Source organism: Chroicocephalus ridibundus, chromosome 4, assembly GCF_963924245.1.
Source record: "Chroicocephalus ridibundus chromosome 4, bChrRid1.1, whole genome shotgun sequence".
Lineage (NCBI taxonomy): Eukaryota > Metazoa > Chordata > Aves > Charadriiformes > Laridae > Chroicocephalus > Chroicocephalus ridibundus.
In genome coordinates, this window is record NC_086287.1 from 89,190,191 (window position 1) to 89,205,515 (window position 15,325).

At 44.5% G+C, this 15,325-nt stretch overlaps 1 long non-coding RNA gene across 3 annotated transcripts in view; it reads right to left on the reverse strand.

Moving 5' to 3' along the window:
* The window catches only part of LOC134515559 (uncharacterized), a 58,964-nt gene that overhangs the window by 33,168 nt on the left and 10,471 nt on the right, over positions 1–15,325 (reverse strand). For all 3 annotated transcript variants that reach the window (XR_010071051.1, XR_010071050.1, XR_010071052.1), the window contains exons 2-4: positions 6,238–6,411; positions 4,817–4,933; positions 3,862–3,975 (exon numbers count right to left, since the gene is read on the reverse strand). This is a non-coding gene — a long non-coding RNA (uncharacterized LOC134515559). The remainder of the gene's footprint in view (positions 1–3,861; positions 3,976–4,816; positions 4,934–6,237; positions 6,412–15,325) is intronic.

Sequence of the window (15,325 nt, forward strand, 5' to 3'; positions counted from 1 at the left end):
AAATATGACAGCAGAAAAAAAATCTTCACTGCCTACCAAGTCCTAAATAAACGTGCTGTGATTAAAGAGGGGCAGACGTAACCATCAAGTCCTTAATTAATATTTTTTTAGACCCCTTCCAGATTCCTCAGATACTCGTATACAATGTTTGCAGTGCATGTTCGCTCACTTGTATACCCGAAACGCTGGACCACTTTTAATTCTTACTGTCACTCTCCATTTCCCAGCAAGAATGTTTATTTTTCGTTGGCATTACTTCTGTAACTTCCCTATTTATTCAGGCTATTATTCATAGTGCCTGGTCATCTTCTCTTCATGGACTGTCCGTGCAAGACATTTAAGTGACCTGCAAACTATAATTATAACTGTATAAGCACGTTCTGTCACTTTTACTACAAACATTACAGATTCACACAATTACAAGACTGTACCTGTTTTATTTTTAAATGTAGCAAAATTTTCCTCAGAAAGAAAGAAAACCCCTGATTTAGGAACTTTTCTGCGAAGTTTAGCCTGCGTTTGACCAGGCTTTATCCGTTTGTTCGCATGCAGCCCTTGCTGAGATTAGTTTGTGTCTACGCAATGGATGCAGACCAACTTTTTTGTTCCTGACAGGTAAAACTATACTTCCCTAGGCATTAAGCGCTTTCCCTCTCATGCAGTTTTATATTTTTGTTAAACCTTTTGTTTTTGAGACATGAACTCTAGTTCTGCCTTGAAATATATTTTGCACCGTGCTTGGACTTCTTACTAAAATCCGAATGACCTCATTTCAGCTTAGGAGACACTGTGGGAAAAAGATGACAATTAAGACATAAAGATTTTGTTTTCCTGCATTTCTGTTTTCTTTTCTCCTACGAAATATTTAAGTGAAATTGAATTTAACTTAACTCGAGGTTTGTTTAAGCTCAACAATCATTGGTTCATTGCAGTCACTTTCAGAGAATTTTTATCTTAAAAATCTTTGGCATTAAACCAGAAAGCATTCTAACTTTCTTCTCCGTCTTTAAGCTTATGACTTGCTTGTGCAATTGTTGCATGAAAGTAATTCTATTTTTTTTTTCTCTTATACGAAAACAGATGGAGAAGAATTTATCTGCAGTTGGGATTTGCTGCATATAATTTATTTCACAGGATCAAGTAAGAGATAACTGTGAGCTCACACTAGCCAAGCTTCCAGGACATGGTCACTTCCAAACTACATATACATTTTTGAGATTATAGTTATGGAGAGACAAGGGTAGAAAACCATTGAGGCATTTTTCAGATTTCCATGAGGGCTTAATGCTTCTCTGCAGCTCTACAGTACATTCCTAGTGCTCCCTCTTGACTGGGTGGCTCCCATGAATAGAAATATATTTCAAATTCTGTTTCCCAGCTTTCTGAAGCACGTGGTATCGAAGAAAGCGTCTAAGCACCTACAAGAGCTGCTCACTTTTCCACGGTGGGCACAGAGCCGTGCCACTTTGCCAGACGCCCAGATTACGCGACCAGGATGGAAATCATTCTGACACGAGCTTATTAGAGAGTCCCATTCCTCAGTGGAAATTTTCTGGTATGTCCTATTGTTTTAGCATTACATTTTTATGTTGGGTTTTTTTTTTTTTTTTCATTAATACGGTAGGAAAATCACATTGCTTCCAGAACACGTTGATGCTAGTCAGGACGCTCTTGAGGCTAACAATGAGTCAGGACTCTGGACTCCTACCAAGCTTTTCTTCCATTGAGCTGTGCTCTTTTTTCTTCCTCCTTCAGGAACCAGCTTTTATTGGCCTCTTTAGCTTTGGATTAACTTACATCATACATTTAATAGTATATATACATTCCAGTAAAAGAATAAACACGGTCCCATGCAAATTAAACTCCTAATCAAATTAAAAGGTTGAATGACATATATAGAGCAGTGTGGAAAAGAGGTTCCACGCGATAACATGATGTTTCGCATTATGTGCCTTGCAAATCAGGCATCTACAGCGCACTTAGGGAGCGATAAAGCCAAATTACCCTTGTGAGTCAAATGCTGAAAGAGTCGTGACAGAAAGTTGTGCGGCGAGCAGGCTTTCCCTTCCCGATGTGTTTTAACATAGTCAGGGCCAGCACTAAGTTCTGGAGGACATGCAGGAGGTCTAAAGGGAGAGAAGGAAAGGTCATACCCGCTAGGAAAGGAAATAAAAGTGGTTTTCTGTCAACGGCACAAAGGGACAGAGAGGTTCGACTCCTGCTAATTTCCCAAATACCTTTAAAAACCTCCCTCGGAAAGGTCTAAGGCAGTAGCCGTAACCAGGCAATGGACTGCAGCGAGCAGCAGCTGCTGCTGAGCATTGCCCCCTGTTTCGGAGCGTGGGCATCCGTGTGCACCTCTGCTCTCACGCCGGGACGCTCTCCTACACAAACAGGGGCCGCATCATGGTAAAGGTGTAGGATGAAAGTACCAGCACACGCTTCACGGCAGTTTGAAGCCTCTCAATACCACTTCGGTGCCAACCCTGCTGCGAGAATTCCTCTCCCCTCCACACCTTCAATCATTTCACTTCTCAGCAACATGTTTTAGCCCTGTGGCTCCACTGGCTTTTTTTCGGCTTTTTTTTTTTTTTTCCTTCTGTTCCTAAGCACAGCGTCACCGACTGCCTTAATCAAATCTCACACCATAATGAGAAGTAAAAGGCATAATGCAGCACTTAACAGACTGACTATCCCCCGTGCCGACCGGCATATGATTTTTCTCGAAGAATGAATCTTCAGTAAGACCTGAATGGCTCAGTTCAGGAAGAAAGAGAGGCCAAATTGTCTTTCTAATCACAAACCTTTGCCCCATGTGGTCTGGATTCTTGCTTTAAGGACCACATCAGAAGATTTATGAAGTCTGCTGCTTTGTTCCCCGTTTTAGGAACCACTCCAAGTCACACTGAAGTCAATAGGAGGCCTTTCATTGACACGATCAGGCTTTGGAGCAGGTCCATAGAGAATGTCGCTTTTCTATGATAAAAAGAGAACAGCACTGAACACGCTCAGCATTTCCACTGATGCTCACGTAGAGTGGAAAGTGTTTTTTTCCGGATGAGTGATCGTCCCGCACACTCTGGAGAAACACTAACCAGACGCAGCACTTGCCCAGTTCATCATCCCAGTCACTCAGAGCAAGGCAGTTCAACACCACAGACGCAGCTTTAAGAACACTTTAAGATAAACTTGAATAACCACTGAAATTTCCAGCCTCTTAGCTAGGCCCTCGATGCTGAGCCCAAAGGGACCTAAATGAAGGCAGCTTTCACTGGGTCAAACCAGCAGAGTCTTTATAAAATGAAGCGATGAAGAATTCATTACAAATTACTGCCACGTTTACCTGGATTTTTATACTCTTTTGTGGCCCAAATACAGGTCTTGCGCTATGCTTGTGTGCTTTAGTTTTCTAGTGTGAAAATCAGATGCGTGTAATGCCCCAAAACTCTGGTTCCCAGGACCCCCAGAAACACCTCAGATGATACCTGGGACAAAAGGAGCAAAGCAGATGTTTTGTTGCTGTGGTTTTTTATAACGATCCCTTCAACATGACCTCATTGTCATAATTACCAATTCCTTCATTCACTAAATGACAAAAAAGGACCTGTTTCCTGTCGAGCTTTTAAAAATTTGAATGCAACTAACATTGCTACAACTGGGCAGTAGCTTCTCCCTGAACCCGCAGACGCGGAACAGCACATCCCCTTCGCCAGAGGAATCCTGGGCAACGCAACTCCTTCAGTGATAGCCCAGACATATTTTGTGTCTTTAGAAGGGGGACCCAAAGTTGGCCAGAAATGAAGCCAGCTGAATTACCGGTGCTTTTACCAACATAATAAGGAACAGAAGATCTTCACTCACAGAGCATCGCGTTACAGCAGCAGCAGCTGGGTTCATCTCTTTCTCCAGCAGGCAGCAAGCAATTCCACCCTTCTCATTGCAGTGGGGTTTACGGGTCCACGACACCCTGTTTCCCTACAAATTGATAAAAAAGATGCCGTTACAAAGCACGTTAACTAGTATACAGGGAGGAAAAGAAACGAAGTTGTCCGTGGGAACACTGGGTCGAATTCTCTTGTTCACTCCCAGCTATAGCACGCAATCCGTGTTTATTTACTTGCAAGTGCAAAGTGTGCCGTTTCAAATGCTCTCCCTCTGATGGATGCAGGCCCCTGCTGGATCGTGCTTTTAACTCTCTCTTTAGGGCTGTTTGTCTTTGGTTTTCAACTCTCGCATCATGCTATACGTTCACTGCACGTACCATGGCGTGTCAGGCTAGATCAGACTACAACTCGTCACACACTGCAACAAATTAAGGCAGCACGAGGGAGCCGCAGATACGTATCGCATGGCATTGGGAAGTTAATAAAACTTAGTTTGGTGGAAAATCTTCCGGTGTGTAGTAAGCATCCTTTGGATCGTGTTTCCTTCTCTGTTGTCTGGTTGGAATCTTTTTCTTTTCTTGTGTACAGTTTAAAACTTAAAAGGTAATTACGCTATTTAGAGGTATATGTTTAAATTAACATGTTTGTTGTTCCCACTGTTCCCTTAACAGACTAATTGGCTGAAGTCGTCTTTGCAGAATTATTCCAACTCATTTTTATTTTATCACTTACTTTGAATTATTAGAAGGAGCTATTAACAGAAGAGGGGAAAGCTCTTGGTAACCAACGGAAGCTATCTGGGTATTTATTTAAAGGACGTTGTGTTCCTAAGAGGGAGAAGCACATTTCAGGCTAATATAAGAACCACTGAAATTTTTAGCCCAGATCTCAGCTTCAAAGTCGCCCAGGCATTTCTTTCCTTTGCTGCCCACCTTAAACGCTTCCCCAATTTGGGTCATAGGCATCGAGCAGCTGCAAAGAAAATAATTCCCCTTCCAGCCTCCATCCTTCCTTCGCAAGCCCGGTGTGTTGGAGAGAGCTCGGCAAACCTGGAGGAAAGAAAGGGTCTTGAACTCAGAGCACCAGAGGGACCAGCCAGGACGCCCGGGCCCTGCCCGTCACCCCGTCTGACTCCCCACGGTTTGTTTAGGCATCGGTTCAGGGAGACTCAAATCCACGTGGCTGACTCCCAGCGCAGGTAGTTTCACCGGAGTCAACCGAAAACAATAGGGCTGTTAAGCTGTTGGGAGTCGGAGCTGTACGAACGTGTTCCCTTCAATCCGGTGGCTGAACGGCAAACTGGAAAAAAATGATGCAGGTGGGGTTGAGCCCCAAACACAATGTTCTAGTGGAACAGACATAAAGTCACCCCAAAACTTTCATTTTGGATCGGCTCAGATCCATTTCATTGATCTAGAATGGAAGATTTCATATTGTTTTTAACCCGAAATTTAAACAACAAACAGTTCTAGCTGAAAAAAACCTCCATTTTAAAACACCAAAATGAAACTTAAAGCAGTGACAATTTGCTCTCTTCCTGAGAAGTCTAATATTCTATTTATCGTGTTACTTTCAAAATAATAATGAACAAAAAAGAGGTTACCTTTGAAAAGGAAGTGGTTTAAGAAAGGTCGAAATGACAGAGTTTATTTTGAAAATACTGAAATGAAACATTTAAACTTTCCTGAGGAAAGAAATTCCCCCGATTTTCTTTCTGACAAAACTCTTCATTGCATTCAACCTGAATTTGCGAATAGTTTTCCACTTTGAATTGCACTTTTGGCAAACTTAGGCCATCCTGGAAAGATTCCACCAGCTCTGTTGAAACTGGCACATGCTCACATACTTCAGCGAATGAGAGATTTCATCCTGTAAAGTGGGGATAAGAATAAAACTTCCCCACTGATGGAGAAAAATCTATAGGGTTGGGTTGTTAATGCTTGTAACATATAAATGTCTAAGGCAGACACCAAAGGTTTTGGCTTCCCGAGGGATAACACTTCACAGAGAATGAAATTCTCCTCTTTGTCTTAATGGGAACTAGATTAGGTCTTCAAAGTCTTTACCAGTTAGATGAATAAAGAGCTAAAAGATAACACAAGCTTAAGTGCTTTAAAATTATGATATAGAAGGCCTCTAATTTGCAGTATTACAATATAGCTGTTTAGTTTAGTTTAGTTTGAAGTGATAAATGGACACGGGCGTTGCACAGGTGGCTGCGGTAGCGAGGCACGTAGGGGTTCCCACTGTGGCCATCGCACGGGGACGGTGTCCCGTGTCCTGCAGCAAACAAGGAGGATAATGCTCTCGGCTGCAAGAGGTCTAGTATTGCCCCTGTGCAGGTGTCACCTACCACCGTCTCGCTTCTCCTCTTCTCTTCCTGACCGGGAGGGGATTTCAGTAGGAAAGCCGGTGATCAGAACGTTTTGGGTGGAATTTTCCTGTTTCCTTATATGTGCCGTGTTGGAGACTGACTTTTGCTGCAGACTCGTAGCCTATGGCGGTGGGCAGGAGAGATGAGGCTTCACTGAAATGTGGAGCAAACGTACACAAAGAGAAAACGGATAAAACATTAAAATGACAGCTTGCTGAGGTGGCTTTTTGTCGGAGCGGCTTCAGCACGATCACAAAGCGATGTGCAGTAGTTGACATAGCTTGCTCCGATGCGGTGAAACAAAATCAATGCTTAGTTTGCCCCACTAGCCCAGGATTTGCTACATGCACAAAATTTCCCAACCCGGCCACAACAGGTGTGCCAACAAAATTGCCAAGGTACAAAGAGATGTGTCTATACGGTAGGCTTGAATCAAACATCTAATCAAACTTTGTCGAGGTGGATCCAGAGGTTTGATCAATGAGCCGTGCTCTGCAGCTCAAGCCCGTTGTTAATTTTAAAATGCTTTTGCACCCCATGCAATGCGACAGCATAGATGCAGAAAAAACCATGTCAAAGTTAACAAAAAAAACCTCAGAGCCAGAGGAAGTCTAAGTGTTTGGGGCAAAATTCTGGCATCAGTAAAATCAATGGCAATACTCCCGCTCCCTTCCGCAGTGCCGGGTTTTCACCCTTTGCCTATGGAAAAGTCAGCGGATAGGCAATAATATGAATATCCATTACACTGGCTTTTATTCTGTAAAAGTCTTGGGTTTAAATTCTGAACATAATTTCCAATGAGCTTTTGTTTAGCTCACCAAGGTCAATTAATGTAATTCCAGAACTTCTGGATCAAGTTTTGTGTAGATCATTCTCTCTAATGCACCCATCTGTCATGAACTACTCACATCTTCTGTTTTCACTTAATTCCCTTTGAAGTTACCTGTATGCCTACAGTTAAGCTTCTTTTTAAAATCTTTACAGAATCAGGGACATATAGTTTTTGTAATTCTCCATTCAGCTGGTGCGGTAAGAGTAATAAAAAAGGGCTGTGATGTATGTAGAATTACATGCTGTGCTCTTCCTACGAGCTGCTGCGTTTCTATAGCTGTACGAAAAATCCTGTCTGCAGGGAATCTTGTTGCGGTTAAAAATCTATATTTTCGTTTTCTCCATTTGTTCTACAAAACTGAACTAACAGGCACAACAAACACACATACAAATGTGCAGACAAGTATTTAAGAACAGCAATCATACCGGGGAGGATGCTGGAAAAATATGCGCTTGTTTTAACCGGTGTAAAAGTATTTTTTCAGAGACTAAAAATGGAAAATATTCATGTGCTAATTACCACAGGACGTGCAAATATAGGAAGGGGGGTTTTTATGTGCTTTCAGAACTTACACGAGAAATGTTGTGTCATTTAATTCACATGTAGCATGAAACGTTAAATTTACATTCCTATTGGTTCCAACAAGATTATTTTCTCATCTCCAGAAACAAATAATAAACACCCATAAATACAATAAAACCTGCTGGCATCACATGTTATTTTTTAAAAGGAAAAGATAACTTATCCTAGCTGCTGCCCAATATTTACGTCTTCCCTGTTTGTAGCGGTCCCTCAAAGCCCGAGGAGTTCATCAGGGAAGGCTCCTGCGAGCAGCGCGGGCATCCACACGCGCCCCCGGCTGCGTCTCCCCACGGCAGCGAGACGGTACCCACTTGCTGCAACTGTGGGTGAAGAGGCGGGGGGGCGTGTGGAAAAAAGGTTTTAAATGACAGATGCCAACTTCCCGGTCTCTCATCTCTACGGACAACAGGGAAAACTGATCCTCCAGTTTTTACAACTTCCAGTGAAAATTTCCCCAGCTCTTCCCACGCTTTATGCGTATCCCCGGTATGCCCAGGATCTCCCGTTTACCCACGGGCAAGCGTGACACCGCGTTTAACACAGCCTCGGTGGAAAAGCGCACCTTTTTGCTTGTTTTTTACTTAGGTAACAAAAAAAGCACAGATTTCCCCATTTTGCACACAAAAGCAAGGCTTTGTGCACAGACTGACCCGGGGAGGGCTGGCAGCTCGAGGTGGCCCGGCTCCCCCGGCCCCGTGGGGCAGCCAGGACAGTCGTCTTCTCCCAGGCTTTTACCAAACCTGTCCCCTTCTGCCCCACCAAAGCGATGCTTTCGAGCACCAGCTTGGAAAGGCCTCATCTACCGCCGTGCCGAAGCAGTCAGGGCTCTTGTAAATAAATAATAGGCGCTCTGCTTTTCTAGCTCGGGTTATCCCACAGTAGCAGTTTCAATGTAAATCTTTTCCATCGCTACTCTTTTTTTTTTTTTTTTTTTTCAGCCTGCGTTTTTGAAACCCAGCACTTTTATTTTGCTCTTCCAGAAACGCCTGCTGTAAGACGCTGAGCCAAGACAGCCCTTTCCAACCGGGCGGTGAAAGAGTTAACAATGCCCTTTCATGCAAAACCACAAACAACTGGGGGGAAAGAAAAAAAAAAAAAAAGAAAAAAAAAAAAGAAAAAGAGTTTTTAACTGAGAAATGGAAATGATCCAAATACTAACCGAGAGTAACAGCACAGAGAGAGTATGAAACACACAAATCATCCTGGGGTTCAGAGTTGATAAAGTTATTAAAAAAGAAAAAAGGAAGGGGGGTGGGGGGGGAGAGAGAAAAAAACCCCTTTGTTTCTGCCCTATACCTTGAGGCTGTGGGAGCAGAGGAGGGAGAGCAGAACGAGTCAGACGGGAGCCCAGCGCAGAGCCCCATCCATCCCATCCATCCCATCCAGCCCCGCGGGGCTCCGGGCTGGTGCTCCCCAGCTCCTCTGCCGAGCTCTTGGGTTTGCTTGCATAAACTCGGCACTTCTTGGCCTTTTTTTTTTTTTAAATTATTATTATTAGCAAGTGGGAGAAGGGAGGCTTTTAACACAGGCGGGCTGGAGCCTGGATGCGGCCGGAGCACGGGGTGGGGTTTGGAGGGCCCCGCCGGCTATTGGGCCATCGGCTTAGCAACAGCACGGAAAGGGCCAACCCCAGCATTTTTAGAGCCGGGCCACCTTCCAAGGATGGGTGCCAAATGCTCCGCTCCTCTGCCAAGAAAACAAACAAGGGCACTTTTAAAAACTCCAGAGTTAAAGAGGTTTTGTGTTGATTTTTTTTTTTTTTCCCCTCTTCTTCCCTTTTTTCTTCTCTCCTCCACAAGCTCGCCTCGCTCGCAGTTAATGATCTCTTTTCCCTTTCTCCCCGAGGTTCGGGTTTCAGGGAATTGTCACTGCTGCAGGTTTCAGGAGTCGCTTCCACTTTCCCCGGCTGCGGCAGCCTCCCCTCTCTGCAGGCTGGAGCAGGCTCTGGAGCTCAGTCAGCCCATTCCTCTTCAGATGCTGCAGGTTCCCCCCTTCCTTCCTTCCTTAACGGTAGAAATCTCTGCCGTCTGCATTAGCATTGAAATCTGCTCGCTATTGCCGGGCATTTATGTAACTTGCATAATTTACTACCTGTGTCACTCTCTCATCTCCTACCTCTTCATTCATTTCGAGCCTGCTAAAGAAGTGCAAGAAGAAGCACAGAGACTTCAATAGGCAAAAAAAGTGGCTTGTAGCAAGAAACCTTTTTTTTTTTTTCCTGCAGAGAAAGAAGAAAGAATTTTGGAATTCTCGTTTCCTTTTATTAAAGACATATTTTTACATTATATTTTTAATGCAGTCTTTCTTACATATTCGTCTGTGGGATTGCTGAAGTTGGGGTAGAGCCAAACATTTGCTAAAGAAAAAATATGGACTACGGTTTTTACCAGCTGAGAAACGTGGAGGTCCGTACTGTGACCCCAAATCTCTTCTTTCCCTGTGAAGGAGAAAAGCAAGAGAAAGTCAAGAGCCCATTTCCAAGGAACACCGAGTGTCTTCAGGTCCCGGTGGCTTAGCGCCTACCCAGAGAGAGCTCTCGCCTTGCAACCTGGCTTTTATGCGCTAAAGGGGAAAAAACCGAAATTGAGATTTCTCTTGCTGTTGTTGTTGTTGTTGCTGTAAGACACTTTGGTAGGAGGTGAAGCCAAACGGTACCTCTTGGGAAATAAACACTTCACAGAGAAAGGCCTAAAGAGGCCAATACTGCAGCCCTTTTCTCACGCCAGTCATTCCATTCATTTCAGAGACGGGGCTCACATGAGCGAGGCTAGCAGGGTCAGGCCTTTATTTGCACACGGTAGCACCTCCAAAGGTTAAAGGATGTCATTTGCAGTCATGATCCTGTTTCACTTCTACCTCTGATTTACTGGGAAACCTCGAGTAAATCACTTAACCTCTCTAAGAGCAAGTTTACCCAAGTGCAAGAACGTTCTGAGCCTCCAACGGTCTTTGTGAAGGGCTTTGAGGCCCTTGCAGGAAAGATGGACTTGCAAGTTATCGGTGTAGCTGATTTTACGGAAATAAATCTAAGTTTCTGTGTTTACGCGTACGTCCCAGCTGCATCCCAACCTCATGTCTGCATAAGAGTGGTTATACACCACAATCTACTTGGATTTCATAGGAAAAATATGCAGGAAAACAGCTTGAAAAGGCCTCTCGCTCAATTGCAGGCACGTCCCTTGATCCAGAGAGCTGGGCTTTGGGCATGCAATATGGTGCATTTCATTCTCAGAAAGGTTTTGTCTGATATATTGGGGGATATGTTTCTGCAGCTGAATGCTTAAGCTGAAACCGTAGTTCGCTGGTGGTCCATGCGCTATTTGCTTTCTCCAACTACTCAAACATCCGTTGTCATAAAAACTGAGCTGGAGAAGATTTTTCTGAATAGCAAAGAAACAAGATGATGGCAACTTGTGCGGTTGTGACTGTGCTCCCTGTCCTAGGCAGAACTAGGAAATATATGAAAAACAACAGGAACCATGCAAAAAAAAAAAGAGTTTGGGTAAAGGTTCACTGCAGGGAGAAAAGGGAAGGGGCTTCCTTTTTATCTGTACTGGTTCTGCTTATCTTTTACTAGAGGTTGTTTTTAGCGATGAGGAAGTAGAATAAGAAATCCATTTGTTTTTCTCATGACACAGCAAAATACACAACCTAATAACTCAGAATAACATCCCTTCTGCCCTAAAGAACTAACCTGACAAAATAAAACCAAGACTTTATTCAGATATTGCCCAATTCAATAGTAAATTTCCACTCAGCTGAAAAGGCTTCACATAAAGCCTTCGTGTGGGAACCCAGCAAGTTGAAGCAACATCATAAATGCTCGATATTAATTCAGGACTAGGGTCTTAATTATTTTTCGTTCATTATTTAGGCGAGCAAAGTGCCACGTATTTTGATGGGAATTTACAGAAGGACTACAAAAGAGGACAAAACGCCTTGGGCACATAAGGGGAGCTGGATCAACCTGCAGGCCTCGCGCCAAGGGTCGGCCGATACGCACTGAAGCACCATTTATCACCGTGCTTTCCCCAAGAACGGCTTCCCCTCGTGTGCTGCCGGCTCCAGCGTGTTCAAAACAACTCCACCACCCTCTACGGCACGTTTTACAGCCACCTGAAACTGTATTGTATTTAAGGGGTACATACATTGTGTCGGTAATTCCTATAGAGCCATAATCGGTTTTATAACACCTGGTTACAGTAGGTAGTATAATTTGCCAAGAACTTGATATGAATGCATTTCATAACATGCTTTATATAATCCATTATTAGAGAACATTGCTGCATCTGTAATTATGTTTGCAAATGCATTTTATTGAGTTCTACATAAAAGTATGCAGTACTCAAACCAGCTCTTAGGCTGCAGGAGTATATATACATATATACTTTGCTTCTTTCCATATATTTCTTTTTTTCCTGTATAGTCAACACTATAAAGGGGAAAGTGCAAAATTTAGCCTCGATTTCCCAGCAGACTCCAGCCCCTGATCCAAGCAGCCTTGAACTTGGGGACAGTTCAGACCTTCGCTGGAATCCTGTCATTTTTATCTGCCTTAGTTCTACACAGCAAAAGCCATTATGTGAGTTCTGGCTTCAGGCTGATCGAATCTTTCAGTGTCTCTTCTGCCGCTGACACCACTGTGAGAGGCACAAATCGCATTTGGTACAGGCTTACGTTTACCTGCAGAACCCACACGGGTAACCGAGCCGGAATCTACCGCAGTTGGTGCTAGAAATGTTAAATACAGTCTCATTTCCCAGTCTCATTTTGGCAAGGCCTGAGCCAGGGAGAACCTGGGTTGATTGTCACATCCCAGGTCGACTTGGAGTGACCAGCAGCTTTGGGAGGGGAGCTGCTTTCACCGCTCCTGACGCCCACTGGGCTAAGTGCAAGCAGTGGAGCTTAGCCTCTTGCCTCCGCATTTCCAAGAAAAGCTCTCCTTTACGTTGGTAATTTGCAGGAGTCAGGCAGCGCAGACAGCAGCAGCATCTTTTCTCGTACTGCCTTTCCAAAAAACGACCTTCCACTCTGGGTTGATTATTTCATCCGAAGCCAGAGTCCGAGACCATCACAAGCCCTTACACAGACTGAGCAAACCTACTCCCATGCTCATCTCTCCTGAGACAGTCATCTGTTGCGTACTTTAAAAAATACAGAACACGCGAGTTTTGGCGCATTTTCTTCTCGTGCATGGAAATATGGTAGAAATGTGGTAAAAAGCTCAGACAAGGTAAATTAATTATAGTTCAAGCCTTTTTCCATTTATGGTGAGCTTTCTCCTTCCTTCCCAGCCCCCCAAGGAATTGCTCTGTAAAACACTCTCTCTAATAGGTTTTATCTCATTCTGCCTTGCCTCCATTTTCTCCAGCTCCTCTAGTGAATATTTGTCTTTTCTACCTGCTGCCCAGTTAAATCAGCCTCGGAGGCGGTGACATATGCCAGATCGCGGGGGCTGTCACTTTAATTCCCTGTGCTCATATTTTTCTCCTCCTAGTGGGGTGCTGGGGGCAGATGTTTGGAGAAGGGACCCCTTTGCTGCCTTGGCACACTGAAGTCCTGACGTGAGCTGCTAGTTACGGGAGTCGAAATCCTGGCCCTGCTGACAGTACCCAGAGTAAAACAGCCGGCTTCTCCCAAGCGCAGTTGAGTGCAGGTTCTAGACATTAGGAAGGAAACCTTACACGCCACCACAGAGAGCTTCAGGAGCACTTTCTTCTCGTTTCAACTCAACTATCTTGTCTAATTCCTGCCTGAAGGCATAGGCCTCCACACGGCATGCGTGCTAACACTGGTTGGCTCCCATCCTTCAGCCTTCCACAAAAGAGCTATTTTCCCATCTGCTGGAGGGAAGAAAGAAACCAAAGAAACTGTAGTCTCCACCCCACCATTGCATGGATCACGAGGGGCTCCAAAGCATTGGTGACTCCCGATTGCTCCACTGCAGCTCAACCGGCTCAGGACAAATGTTGATGAGACCTCATGAGGGACAATGGCTGGATGGGTGTCACATCCCCTGTAGCTCCCTGCAATGGGCAGTGGCTGCTCCGGGGCCAAATCATGCTGTAGATAAGCCAACAGGTGTATATTCTGCACCTTCTCTCCTCCTCAGGGAAGGGAGTGGATGTGTCCTTCTCCTCTAACGCAGACCTGCTGCCCAAATCCACCTAAGGCAGGTTTTGAACAGCTTGTGAGATTTTTTACTGTATGGGATACATGATACACCTCAAAGACTTCTGAAATGAATGGCAATATCTCCATTGACTTCCCATGGCTTTAATGGGAATCTTGACTTTAAAAATTTCACTGGGACAAAACTCCAGTCCTTACTTGGCTTCTTAGAGGTGTCAGTAATTTTTCTGCCATCTGACTGGGAGAACCTATTCTTCTGCCAGCAACTTTTCTCAGGAGTAAAGTGAAAACCTAAAGCTTCTGACGGTTTGCTAAAAACCCCCAGCTACATAAACCCTCTTTCCTCTCTGGCACCATATGGAGCATCCCTAATCTAAGTCTTCCTCAGGGCAGTGGAAATTTAAGGCTTAGCCAGATGAAAGCCTGATAGAACTAAATAACCATGATTTATTAGTGGGCTACATTTTGGGTTTTAAACTGGTTTATCAGGACAATACCAGAAGGGGGAAAACAGTCAAACCACCCATTAATGAAGGCACAATGGCAGAAGCAGACAAATCGTAGCGCCTGCCTGGTGGGATAGAGTGAAGTGGACCATGCCCTCTCATTACCCTGCTGTCCGCCTACACCCAGATCAGGGGAGACCCTTACACACCGCTGTCCTAAAAAAAAAAAAAAAACAACAAAAAACTTTGTTGTTCCTTCTGGGAAAGATACAGTTCCCAACACCACACCTTTCTTTTCCAGCTAGAACTTAACACCATCTCTAAACAGACAATGATATAACACACATTTCTAAGTGCGAGTGTCCAGGGAGTGATAAATTGAAGGTTTGGGTTTTAGTTACATTAATAATGCATATAGAAATGCTATTTGAAAATAAGAAAGTGATACATTTTATGCCGTGCAGTTTGTGGGGCAGGAATGGAAAGAAGAAATGGAGTTCTACGTTTCCCTTGTAACGCTGGGTCAAGGTCACTCCCAGCGTAAGCTGGAACAGCCCCACTGGCAACCTCCTACGCACCTACATCGTGTTGCTCCAGCTCCTCTCCCCAGCTTAGTCATTTCTCCAAGCATATCGAGGGGGAGAGCTGGGAGAGATAAGGCACAGGATTGCCTGGGGCATGGCATGAGGACTCTTTCCACTCCTTCCGTCCTGTCTCCCGATCAGAGTACAGGATTTCAGTGGGAAAACTGTGCCTAAGGATGTAGACGTAAATCATGGAAGAAACGGCTGGAGCAGAGCCTTCAATTTGTTATTACTCAAAAGAACACAAGCAAACTGTTTCTACTGAACTCCAGTGGCCACACAAACTCCACACAAAAGCAGCGTGCGAACGTTCACGTTGCAGCATGAGTTTGCTCCGGCCGCACCGGCAGAAGACGGCAGAGCATGGGCAAGCGAATCCTGCACGGTTAGGGAACGCGTGCCTGACTCTGCTCGCCTCATTTTATGAGTGCTTGATTCACCCAGCGAACAAGGAGTCCGAGCACGAAGGCAACTGGGAAACGAACCCGCAG